The sequence below is a fragment of the Rhipicephalus microplus genome, chromosome 5, assembly GCF_043290135.1.
Source record: "Rhipicephalus microplus isolate Deutch F79 chromosome 5, USDA_Rmic, whole genome shotgun sequence".
Classification (NCBI taxonomy): Eukaryota; Metazoa; Arthropoda; class Arachnida; order Ixodida; family Ixodidae; genus Rhipicephalus; species Rhipicephalus microplus.
This window is the reverse complement of record NC_134704.1, coordinates 64,393,850-64,407,825: the sequence shown is the minus strand read 5'-3', so window position 1 is coordinate 64,407,825 and position 13,976 is coordinate 64,393,850. Positions and strand designations below refer to the sequence as shown.

Below are 13,976 nucleotides of genomic sequence, written 5' to 3'. Positions count from 1 at the left end.
TTCGAGAGCATAGATGGTGTTAAATGAAACGCAATAGGGCTCAGTGAAGTTAGGAGAACACATAAAGATTATACACTGCTGAAGAACACAGACGTCCTATGCTATCGTGGCTTACCCCGGTATACCCTTCACTCAACCCTTCACCTTCACTTGAGAAAGCCGATGGGAGTGCCGTCTCTAGGCACGGCACGTCACTGCATATCAGCGATAATCTCCTGTGATTCTTGAGTAGCGCAGCGTCATTTTCAGCCGAGCGGTGTCGCAGTGTCTCAACTCACTCAAGTGAACGGTGAAAGTCGAGTCGAGGAGCGTTTAGTGAATACGGGCGTTAGTCGACAGAAGAGAACTGTGGGTTGGATACTTTATACAAAAAAGTTTAGCTGGCAAAATAGAGGAATGCTGTAGCATAAGTAAGAGTATTGCAATCATTTAATTAACTTAATAAGATGTACAAGATGAAACAGGCCTATTCGCCTGTTTTCAGCCTTGATGACCATTTCGTTGAACGCTTCACACGAACTTCAAGTCAGCAATTAGCAGAGTATAAACACAGCCTACAGTACTGATGGGACAATGTAATGCCAGGGTAGTAGAGAAGATAGGAAAGCAGGCAGTGGACAAATATCGCATCGTTTTTATAAATGCCAGACATCAGTTACTTGTATAGTTCGCAGAACGCGGTAATTAACAAAATCTACAAAAAAACGGGCTAACCATAAGTGGGCGTAGAGGATTCCTAATGGCGAAACTAAAAATGGAATAAGCTTCATACTTTCTGGACATCCGGACTTTTTACTGAATGTGGAAGTAGTTGGCAAGATCTGATGCAGTGACCACAGAATGGTTAGGTCTTGAATTCCCCAGGACTCGAGAAAGAAACGGCAGAATCTGATACGCAAGAAGTCAATTGATGAATTAGCGTTTAGAAGGAAAGCACACGAAAACAGAGTTTCGTTTCAGAATAGATACGTGGCTGTAATCGAGGAGAGCGACCGTAGAGTTAATGCAATGAATTGAAACCTGGCTTATATTATTAGGAATTCCGCAATATAAGTCAGTGTTACATTCGCTCTGCATGACACTGGCAAGCTATTGCAAGTGACGAACAACCTCAATAATAAACTTCAAACCATGAAAGCCTCAAATGAAACACAGCAAGTTGATCTGGCGCTGCCTTCTAAGTTAATCAATTGGCGTATAAGAGCCGACATAAGCAGGGACGACACGGAAAGAATACAGCGTGCTTTGATGAAGGAAAGAATCTTTAAAGCTGAAAAGACAAAATTGTGCATAGGAAAAATTTGAATGTTTGCATTAATAGAATAGGATGGCGAAATCACAACCAATATGGATAGAATAGATGAGATAACAGAGGAGCTACAGAAGATGTAACAGGTATATGTACAGCAGCTGAGATAATCAGAATGGTAACGTAAAAAAGCAATAATAGCCCAGATTAATTCGACATTCTACCAGTGACGAGAGTGGAAGCAATAAAAGCTTTAGAAGTAACGCAAAGAGGCAAAGCCGCGGGTGAGGATCGGGTAAGATCAGATCTACTGAAACAGGGCAGAGAAAATAGAAATACTGGTCACCCTGTATACGAAGCGTCTCCCGACGGAGAGAGTACCAGAATCTTTGAATAGTGCAAACATTATTTCGTAAGGAAGGGGACGTCAAGGACTTGAAAAATGACACGTTTATCAGCTTATTGTTCGTTGACTACAGGCTATTTACAAAACTATTCGCTGAATGGAATGAGGCAACATTAGAGCTCGCCCCACCACAGTGGTCTAGTGGCTAAGGTACTTGTCTGCTGACCCGCAGGCCGCGGTTTCGAATCCCAGCTGCAGCGGCTGCATTTCCGATGAAGGCGGAAATTTCGTGGGCCCGTGTGCTCAGATTTGGGTGCATGCTAAAGAACCCCACGTGGTCGAAATTTCCGGAGCGCTCCACTACGGCGTCTCTCATAACCATATGGTGGTTTTGAGACATTTAACCCCACATATCGATCAATCAACATTAGAGCTCACTTAACCAAAACACAAAGCAGGATTTCGTACAGGATACTCAACAATTGACCATATTCATCCACAATTATACGGTCAATCACGTTATAAAGAAATGCGCGGAACGCAACCAACCCATATAGGTGTACCCAAAAGAGGTCATGAGAAGGCATTTAATTCGGTAGCGATATAAACAATCATGTATGCACTGCGTAATCAGGGCATTGACTCTAGGCGTATATAGAAATACTGGAAGAAATTCACCGTGGATCCAAAGCAACCATAGTCCTCCATGAAGAATACGACTAAATCCCATTAAAGACTGCGTAAGGCAAAAAGACACGATCCCTCTAATGCTACTGACCAGACCTTTACCAGAGGCTTTCAGGGCCCTAGATTAGGAAGAGTTAGGGATAAGAGTCAAAGGGAGTATCTTTGTAATCGTTGGTTCACCGATGACATTGCATTGATGAGTAACTCCGGGCAAGAATTACAACTCACGATAGATGAACGGAGAAGCTGAAAGATAGGTGAAAGCTGAATGCAGGAGAGCCTGTCTCAAAATTAATATGCATAAAACTTAAAGAAATGTGCAACTGTTCCACCAGAAAACAGCGCCTTGCTATAGGTGGTCAGACACTAGAAGTCGCAAACTAATGTGTCTACTTAGGACACGTAGCAACCGCGCAGCCAGACCACGAGAATGAAATAGCTAGAAGAATATGGATGGGGTGGACCACATTGGGCAAGCATTCCTAAATGAATGACAAACTACGACTGTACCTCAAGAGGAAGGTATATAACATCTGCATCTTGCTGTTACTTTCTTACAGAGCAGAAACCTGAAGGCTTACAAAGAATGTTCCACTTTACTTGATGGCGATGCAGCGGACGATGGAACGATAGGTAAAACCTTAAGAGACAGGAACGCAGCAGAGTGGGTCAGGGAACAAACCGCGCTTAAAGATGTATATAGCTGAAATTAGGAAGAAGGAACGGACATGGGCAGGGAACATAACACGTAGGCAGGATAACCACTGGACTCTAAAAGTAGCCGATCAGATTTCAAAAGAATACCAACGCGTGAGGGGGCTTGGACAAAAAAATCAGCAGAGCAGATGAGATTAAGTTTGCAGGTATAACGTGGCAGCAGAAAGCACAGAACTGGTATGATTGGAAAGTACATGTGACGGGCTTTTGCCCTGCAATGATCGTACTCAGGCTGATGATGATGATGATGATGATCTGTTTCGTGCATCAGTTACTTTGGAAGTCAAGTCAAGCACCTCGCCAAAGTCAGTCAGTTGGTCGGTCGGTCAGTCAGTCAAGAACTTTATTAAATGGTCCTGAGAAGTTTGGGCCACCAGGGTGTCCACGAGTCCAATCTAGCAGCCGCTACTGTAGGCGACGCCAGAGTCGGGGCGGGAAGGTGGTGGCGTTCAGCCAGTTCTTGGGCCCTGTGAACCCCCTAATCGAGGCCGCAGTAAGTAATTGAACATTTCTTCTAGTTAAGTGAAAAACATGCGACTATTCCGATCGGGCATAGCAAAGAGTTGGTACGAATGGCGTCTCAACGCTCACAGCAACAAACCATGGACAGAGTGGAAAGCAAGCTTTCTGAGCTCTTTCAGCGAGAACAAGGTGTTTCTGTGGGACAAAGCAATCACGTTCAAAAACAGGTCTGGATCTTCACACAGCTATTTTTATGAGAAAAGGCACTTGCTACAGCTGGCGGGCTCATCTTTGCCTGAGACGTCTGTGGTTCCGCTTATCATTCATGGTTTAAGTCCGGACCTCCAGAAACACATACAAATGCGAGGACCTAAGACGGTCGAAGAACTTCTTCAGGGAATGCGAAACCTCTACCTCCAGGACCTAGGAACCCAGTGTGAACCCATGACACCTGCTGCAAGAAATACCGAGGCCACACAAGCTGAGGACCGACGCCCGCTTGCAAGCTGGAGACCTGCTGCAACACCCATATCCTTTGTCAACCCAACATTGTTGTGGGAGGGAACTGAAGAACTTAAGTTTCATAACGGAAAGTTCACAGTCCCAGAAACAATGGTGCCTCAAATTTTGGAGCTCTATCATGACTCCCCGCACTCAGGTGGACATGACGGCTTTTGGAGGACATATCACAAGATTTGTCAGCGTTTCCAGTGGAAACACATGAAAGAAGACGTTCAACGGTATGCTCAGTCTTGTCATCAATGTCAAGTTCACAAAGCCAAGTACCTTCAGAGAACAGACGAGATGGCTTTGCCTCAACATTCCGACGTACCATTTGAAGTCATTCATCAGGATTTCGCAGAGCTCAAGAAGAAGGCTGCATGAGTAAGAAGAACGTAGTCTTTCCTAGTGGCAATAGACCAGTGCACAAGAATAGTGGCTGCACGACCGGGAAGGGAAGACGCAAATAATGTGATCGCTCTTTTGAGTCGAGACATGTTCAAGAATACGAAAATAGTAATATCAGACAATGGGCCAGCGTTTCTCAGTCAGCGTTTGCAAGATTGGGCGAAGGAACGAGGAGTTGTATTGCGACGCTGCGCTCCATACCATCCTGCAGGAAATGGCATAGCTAGAAAGAATAATTCGGGATTTGAAGCAGTTCATTTCCATGTATCCAGGTTTTCAGGGTGGATGGAAGTGCTGCTTGGAGGCAGCTGTCGCTCATCACATTCGGTCGCATACTGCGAGCATCGGCTGTAGCCCACATTTTGCTGCTTTCGGAAAGGTACCAGTGCTTCCGGCTAATCAAGAACTTTGAATTGCAGACCACCTGCAATTGTGCGAAAAACGAAAAACTTCGGAAGCCTACCAGCGATACCGGGAAAGTGTGAAGAGGAACTTTGACCGTCGGCTCAACACGCGGATACCTCAGATACAGGTGAACGATCTGGTGCTTGTCAGAAAAGGCCTTCCCGGCACAAAGCAGGTGCACATGGGACCTTATCGCGTGGTGCAGACCGCAGTGCGACATGGCGTTCTCAAAAGGGGCGGTTACACCAACGATGATGGTGGGCTGGAATTTGCGACCATTGGAAACGTTTTGATGTATCACCCCAGGAGGGATGAGTCTTCAAAGAGGGGAGTGTACGTGGACGTTAGGCAGGGTTGGATGGAGACGAGGAGGAAGAAGAGGTTAGAAATAAAGAAGATGGCTGACATCGCAGCCTAGTACTGTGTATTATTACATTGCTGTCTGCGTCGAACGTGACTGCTGCCACCATACACACTCGTTCTGGTTTCTTCGAGGTCTCGCATGGTCTGGCGAGAACGTAACGTAGTGAGCGTTGCGTTACGTACGTGACATCATGTTTCGGTAGTATACGTGCGCATCTCTGCAATCTATACGTTACGTACTGCGCATGCGCAGTTCTGCATATGCGCTGCGTACGTGGGCTCGTTACGTGCGCCCAACTAAAAGTGTCTAATGTCACAATTCCGTCACGTACGTTGTTAAGCACTTCCCGCCATACAGTGGCACATACCAACGGGTGGGTATGCGCCGCTGGCATGCAGATATGTGCCACAGATGATCGACACTTAGTATCTACCTTGGAATGACGAGAACACACATGGGAAGTTTTAACGCGCAAGTGTTAAGAAATACCTGATACCGGTAGCGTCTACCTGAGGAATACAAAGAATAAATGTCAGGGTCTCAGCTGGAATTGCATGAAAGCATTCAGCGTGGCAATGAAGCATTTTACCACAGAGCTACGCCAGATGTCGGAACTACTTTTCAAGTAAAGGCTAAGCTTCGTGAAACGTCAATAGTGGTTGCAGTGCGTCCTGCCCAATTTTATAAACATTATATATACAGCCGTCACGTCGGGTAACGTCAATACTGGTTAGTTGCCATTCGCTCAAGTTGATTTATGTAGTGTCCAGGGCCAGCAACCTCCCGAGCATCAGCACTTGATACTAGCTTCTCGTGTTGCTAATACGCATGTTCCAGTTTGCATCGTTGCACAAGTGCAAACAACTGTTTATCAACTTTTATCATCAACTGTTATCATGGGCAACATTTCAACACATGCCCGTGCGTGCCTGTGCGTGCAACAGTTTTACATATTGTATGCGCAACAAGCGAATGACTCTTCATTCTCTTTTGATATCATCATCACTTGTACATCTTCATCGTCTGTAAATCATCAACGGGATTTAGCTTGACCCAGGCTCAATCTAACTCACACTGGTATGGATATTTACACATGATGAAGATGTACAGGTGGTGATGATATCTATAGAGAATGAAGAGTCATTCGCTTGTCACGCTCACAATATCTTTATCGTCATTCCGTGAAGTGTCGCTCAATAAAAAAATGCTCGTGGTCACCTTCCCTCCCCATGCTTCGTATACCGTCGATTCCCAGGTACGTGGGATCTGGTGAATTTTTCGCCACCTGTTTGCGTATATTTTGCAACGTGTAACACATGATGAGAATACGTCAGTGGAGCCGTGGTGTACCCCGCGTAAAACACTTACGTGTTAAAAAATAACCAACTTGTTGCGGTAACCAATGATTATGATATATTTATTGAGGTCTACACCAGTTTATAGCTTCATTGAATTTGTTGAATTTTGTAAGGCTTGCACTTTCATGCACTGCAAGATGACCACATGGTTATACGTTGACGAACACCTTACTCCTCAGACTTTTCCTCGTTCCTTCCAAAAAGGTTTCCAAGCGCCTCTGCTGCAGCTTCGATTGCGCCCGGAGGAACCGCTTCAGTGGTGTAGGGGGCAATGATCAGCGCAACTGAAAAATAAAAAAAATATATGGAAAGAACACATTAACTCAACATATAAATATTGGTTATATGTACAGTATATGTATTATTGTACCTAGACACATTTCAAAAAATGTATTTGTACCTCGGTACACGAAAATACTTGTATGATGCTTCGATTATACGAATACACAAAGCGGAAGTTTTTCTTTTACAGAGGCAGTACAATGCTATCAAAAACTTTCGAAAGGTGCAGATTTTTTAAATATTAGTCTATCTGCACTAACTATATGCATCTATGCACAGTGATTAGAATGTCAGTCTCCCGTTCGCGCCTTACGCAGACGTGTTTTTGTAAATGTGATAGCACTTTGTGCAAGGAAAACAAAAAATGAGAGTTGAATTTTTGACAAGCTGCCGGACAACTTGCGTAGTAAAACACTTGTGCTAATACCACGGCTCTGTAGTCTTCGCTCCAGTGCGAAAATAAGTGGCCGGCAACAATGGTATCGTGAACTGGAATAAAGTTTTACATTATTTGACCATCAGTGGAAGCCACCGATGGGTTACTTTGGTACGTATTTGTTATGTAAGCTTAATCCTTGCGTGCTAACATGAGCTCCGTTTGAAAGCGTTGAGCCACCATGCTCTCTGAGGAGAACGTTGCATGTCCGAATCAGTAGCCAAAGGCATGATTGGCATCTAACAGGTATACATATGTGGGTGATTGGGTACAGAATGCAGGGGCTATTCCGCATCTATATGCGTCAATCTTTTTATGAACCCATGGCTATTTTCTCACAGTGCGAGAAACCTTAGCAGGAGGTCTCACTAGGACGTCACTGACCACCGGCATGCTTATGTAAAGCTTGAATAGGAGATCTTTGAAGGCTGGTTAGTTGACTATTAAGGGTGACGTTAAGTTAGCGAAATGAGGTAAGACACAAGCAACAAGCAAGTCTGACAGGCCTGTGGTGTCTTCGATGTACTTTCCACCTCTTGTCCTTTTTAGGGCAGCTGTAACCTTATCGAAATTATGTTAAGGGAATAGTTCATTTAGATACAATTGCCTAGACTTACCGAGTGCACTAGCAAGCCCCATAGCAAGATACTTGGCAAGGAAGCTGTCCATGTCTCATAACTTCGAAGATGAAAGATAAAACGAGTTATCCCCGTGAAAACTACACATGTGTGCAAAGTCATGTGCGTTAGACTGCAGTGAGCCAGGAATACTACTGTGTCCTGTTCTTTGGTATCAGAGATGGATGAAGAAATTGAGCATTATTCACAATATTTAGGCGTGTTTGCTAGCTTATTTCGTAATTTTCATCACAGATACTGAACATTTTTCGAGAGGAGCCTTAAGAAAACACTTGATATGCCGTAATAATGCCGACACTTTCAAAATGAGTGGGCTGAACGTGTTGGATTTTCGCAATGAATGTAAGGTGTTCAAGTACTTGATGAAAAAAAAATGCTAATCACATGAAAAACTCGTGCACTTCTTCCTACAAGCATTTGTAAACTATGTGTGCGGTAAATATAAAATGTGCAAATTTAGAGGTTAGTCTTTAACAGTGTTTTGAGATGGCATTCATTCAGCGGCTTTAAAGACGTTTATTACATCAAAAGTACTCCTAATAGTCTAGTTGCCCATGAAGAAACACGTCGCTCCCCTGCCATCTCGGAAGCCATGGGCCAGTGGACGAGTGCTGTTTATTATGCGATGCCTCTAATGACCAGCGTTACAGGCGATGCCGGCAGGGAGTAGTCGTCTGCTGCCAACAAATCGAGCATGAAGCGCCGGCACGGAGAGAGAGCTGCAGACATCGCCCGTTACGGGAGCGGAGAGGCAGCGTAAGCTAACAGACCCTGTGTCCACCTCCGACAAATGGCCATTTCGTATTCGATAGCTGCTTGCAAAAGGTGGGCATGTTTCCGTTTGCCGTCGGTTGACGGAGCTGTATGCAGCCGTGGCAATACCGCTGCAGAGCACAGACCTCACGCTCTAGCGTTCCCTTTCATAAACAGCGGCAATGTACAGTCCTGGTGAAAGTTTCGCAGGCTACGCTTCCTTAGAAATACATGGGAGAGTGGCCTGTAACGTGGCCTCCGCGATCGGCTGCCGGCGGCGCGCCGTTTCTCCGGCCGTCCCTTTCGGCGCGAAAGCAGTGGGAGCGGTGTACTTTTGCTAACTCCGACACACGCCGCGAGGCGGCGCCGTTAGCCTAAGGTTGAACGAGGCTCATTCGACCGACAGTGCCTGCGATTTCAGGTGTTCGCCAGTCTTCGTTGTCGAGTTTTCACTGCAGACAAACCTTGAGTATGCGCTCGACGTGTTTGTACTTGTTCCTGCAAGCAGTACAAAGTTAAGGTACGTACGTTTTTTATAAGACTTCGTTAAAAAAGTCTGTTTTGCTGCAGCTGGTGTGGTTACGTGAATCGAATGAGGCAGCCCAAACCCCTTTCGCATTTCCTGCAGATTGAATGCCAGTGTGCTGAATTCTTTTGTCACTTTTACGGCCTTTTCGCGAGCTATCACGGCGCTTCACCTTGTTATGCCTTGCCGGCTATTTCGAAAGTACTTGGCCACAGTCAGCCGGGCTATTTTGTGTGTGAGTGTGTGCGCGCTTGTTGTTTCACGGTGCGTGTGCTCGCGTGGGCGTTCGCTGCGCACGTGTGCATGTTACGTTGTGTGCGTGGGGGTTCGCGTGCGCGCGCGCGTGTGTGTGCGGGTGAATGCATGCGTATGTGAATATGTTCGCGGCGCGTGTTAATGTGTGTGTGTGTGTGTGTGTGTGTGTGTGTGTGTGTGTGTGTGTGTGTGTGTGTAGGCTCACACGCGCGAGGGTTGAATGTGTGTGCGTGCGCGTGTGTTTGAGACAGAGTGAGAGAGAGCAGCGTAATGTCGATAAGCACTCGAGTGTTGTTTATAGGCAGGTGATTGCAATTGTCGAAAGCTCTAAGCTAGTCTTCCGCGTGAACGAAGCGACCAGGCGTACGAAGCGACAATTTTTTCTTGACTCTTGGTTTACTATCACGTATATGTTGCAGGTGTGCTTAGCGGTCTTACGTCGCTATCGCAATTTCGCTGCCTCATTATTTGCTGTGAGTGAAAATACACGGTTTTCTGGCGGGCATTACACACCGCTGTCCGCTCTGCTTCTGTATTTTTTCAGAAGAATGTATTGCAGCGTGCCTTTCTGCAAGTCGGACAGAAAAAGAAAGCTCGGAATAAGTTTTCATAAATTTCCTGCGAACGATGACCGTCGCCAAGCGTGGCTGAAGGTGATATCAAGAAAGGATTTTGTCCCAAATGACAAATCATCGAGCAGTGTCGTCTGCAGCCTTTATTTTGCGGATTCAGACTACACTTTGGGGTCCACAAAGCTTCACCGCCTCAAACGGGATGCTGTTCCGAGCGTATTTTTGGGATACCCAACATACATGCACCCGCAAAAACCACCAAAACGGCATATTTTGGAACGTAAGGTACAGGACTTCCCTTCAGGCAAAAAAAGGCATCAATTTTATCAAGTTGCCATGCCAAAATGACTGGTTAAGCCTGTGACAGTGCAACCACCCCTGGCCATTCGTCAAATTCTGATGGCTCATTGCCATCAGTCCCTGAAGGAAATACATAGGCGAGTTTTCAAGGTGCCGGCCATGACGGAGGCCATCTGCTGCAGACTTCTGTAAGCCATGTGTCAATATTTAGCCCCAAGGAGGTTCAGGTGGCTATAGGGGCGAAAACAAGTGCACAAGATGCAGTTGGTGAACTGCAGCGGCCTACTAACTCAGTTGAATGTTCAGCGCAAACTTGTGATGAATTCCTTCCACGCAGGCAGTCAGATGCAAGGGCAATCAACAGAATGAGGGTGCAATTGTTTAGAAAAGCAGATACTGTAAAGAGACTGCAGCGAGAAAACAGCCGCCTAAAAAAGAAGCTCATTGGTTATGAGAACAACACCGTCCACTCGGCAATCAGAAAATGCTCGAAGAAGGTTGGCACGGCCCAGTTCTGCCTAGAAGATTGCTTAGTGGAGCAGATCACCAATGCAACAAGGCAACGACCCACATGGTCGCCAGACTTTGTGCGGGAATGTGTACTATTGTACTACTTGTCCCCCAAGGCACACCGTTACATACGGAACCGAGGCTTGCTTAAACTGCCGTCGAAAACACCCTCCTTCGCTGTGTCGGGAAGTCGAACGGTGAAAGTGGGGTCACACCACTAATGAAGGAACGCTTAAAGCAAGAGGTGGGCAACCTGAAAGAGCAAGCCCGGCTTTGCTCAATTATTGTAGATGAGATGTCCATCAGCTCCAAATACATATATGATCGCAAAATGGATTGCTTTTTCGGGCAACAAACGGCAAAAGAAAACAGTGGAGCAGCAGAGAACACCAGCAACATCATGCTTGCCAACAAGGTGCTATGTTTGTTGCTACAGGATTGTCCACAGCATACAAGATACTTTGCGGCTTCCTATTAACGAACCGTCTAAGTGGCAAGCTTTTGTACCAGCTTACAAAAGAGGTAATCTCTGAAGTTGAAAAGTGTGGTCTGTGTGTGCTCTGGATTGTTACAGATAACCACAAAATTAATGTTACGATTATGCGTCACCTGGGGAACGGCTCACTCAAGCCTGTTGTCACTCATTCATGTGACCCAGAAAGAAGCTTATTTCTGTCATTTGACCAGTGGCCTATTATAAAAAGTGTGCGAAGCCTTCTGCTTGAGGGGGAGATGACAGACGGAAGCCAACCAATAACGGGACAGTTTGTCAAGCAGCTGTATGAGCTACAAAAGAACGAGGTTGTCAAACCAGTTCGCTTCTTCACGCAGAAGCACGTAGAACCAACCAACTTTGAGAAGATGCACGTCAGCCGAGCAGTGCAGTTGTTTTCAGACGATGTCATCTCGGCACTTTCCTTTTTGAAGGAATACCCAAGTCGCCACCCTCAGGCAGAGAAGTTCAGAAATGCAGAGGCGACAATCTTGTTCATGAAGATGATGTAAAAGTGGTTCGCCATCCACAATGTAGCAAACCGAACTGCGCATGTGCACATGAGACAGCCTGACCAGATGCACTTCTTTTGCGCGACTGACCAACGCCTACAGTGGTTGGAAAAGGACTTTCCAGACTACCTCAAGGCTCTCAACAATGCCTGTAAAAGCAGTGGGAAGAAGTTTCTAAGCGCAGAGACTTATGAAGCTATTCTGCTGACGAGCAAGTCTACGGTTTTGTGTGTAAAGTTCCTTCTCGAGAGCGGTTTCTTTTATGTTTTGACGAGGAGCCTCTCACGCGACCCTGTGGAACTCCTCTTCAGTTTTCTACGACAAATGGCCGGTGGCAATAACTGCCTGGATGCAAGAGCCGTGACGTTCAGCCTGGAGAAGATCTTGAGGACTGGCAACCTCTGCCCATCCCAGTCTTCAAACGTCAAGGACGGGCAGGCTGTCTTGAGGTAGGAACACGTGATCTGATGCTTTAGGGCAAGTGCTCATGGTTGGGCAGGTTGCCTTTGCTTTTAACAGGACCCCCATAATTTTTATGGCCTCACACAACGCATAGCACGCGTTGTATGCAGCTACTACTGTTGTAGCTTGCCTACTGATTGAGATTGTTGTGTTTGAGCCACGTGAGCACTCAATGTCATCAGCTCATATAGACAATGTTTCAGGAGTATAGAGGACTGCTTCTCACAAGTGATTGCGTTTATTTTACGTGTGTTTTGCAGCATACATTGCGCTTCCATCAGCGTGACGTCCCCTGTACTAGATGTTCCAGCTGAAGCAACAGCACAAGCTGCCACACCTGTTTCGACTGAGACATCTCAAGTTGCCCTATCCAGGTATGCCGCATCAAATGTTTTTCAAGACTTAATGCTTGCTTTTCTGGCTGTTCTTCTTTTTCAGTCAGCAGCCTTTTTTCTAATACATGTTTTGCACATCTTTTTTAGTTGCACTGCACCTGAAGACGTTGTGATGGAAATCGACGGGCTGTTTACACCACTGAAAGCACTGCCTCGTAAGTAGATGAGTAGAGGCTCATTGGAGTATTATTAAATGTAGGATAAAACAAAAAGCCACCATCTTCACTTGCTTTATCTGAAGGTTATCTGCTGATTGTTAGCAACGCACCAAAATTTTGGTTGATGAGGGCTGGGTGGAAACAGTGATGCATTTGCATTACACACAAGATCTGTTTTTATGGGTTGTCTGAAATTTGCTGTGTTTACATTACTGCCAAACACAATTTTTATGCCCTCACTGAATACTTTTTATTCTGGTGTTTCTTTTCATATCTGCTTATTTTATTTTTCAGTGCAGCGGCCACCGTCAACCATAGTGAATGCTAGCATTGCTTACATAGCCGGGTTTTGGCAAAAGCAGTCGAGGAGCGGAGAACATGTACCTTCTGACCTTCCCTCCATCATTCAGATGGATCCAGTCCTGTGCTAATGGGGCTAATTAGCCTGAAGTCAAGGGGCGGCCTAACTTTCCCAAAGCCTGAATTTGTCATGGTACTTGTGACCATTAAGAAGGCTGTTGACATTGCCCTGCCACACATAAAAAAGAGCAATGTGTGTCAGCAACTGGCTGAACTGATTTTGCCTCACCTTGAACAGGGCCCCCTTTTTGTATTCCTGGCAAGAGATGAGCATGGTGCGAGCACACTGTCGGTGGTCTTCGACAAGTTTATTAAGCCACTCTTGTCCCATGTCGGTGCGGTTGTGACAGACAGGGCAGATTTCCGGAAAAAGCTTGTATGTAAGCCACTGTACCGGAAAGTGCAGCGCGTGTAAACTTGTGCAACGCCTGAAAAACATGGTGCATACTATGTGCCTCTGTTTTTGGGTTCTTTCTGTAAATGAAGTCTCATGTCTAAACTTGTATGTAAGTCACTACTCTGCAATGTGCTCCGTGAACAGAATTGCGCATTGAAGAAAAACATGCTGCAAACTGTCCTTTTTTTTCTTGCTGTAAATAAAGTATCATGCATCCTGAAATGAGTTTGTTTGTCCTCTTTCCGAGATGTAGCTTCGGTGCATTAGCCTCCAGTGTTTAGGGCAACCGCGGGAAAAATTTTCTGCTGAGTTCAAGGACGCGGGTTCAACTCGCGGCCGCTTTTCTGCTGGAGGCGAAAGCGAAAGCGGCCCGTGTGTTCGATTTCGGCGCTCGTTAAAAATCCCCAGGCGTATGGGCGCCGAGGGGAGG

At 45.9% G+C, this 13,976-nt stretch overlaps 1 pseudogene; it reads left to right on the top strand.

Annotated features, from left to right (window-relative positions):
• The first annotated feature begins 11,757 nt into the window (after window positions 1-11,757).
• Window positions 11,758-13,768, top strand: LOC142817278 (uncharacterized; annotated as a pseudogene).
• Window positions 13,769-13,976: the final 208 nt, after the last annotated feature.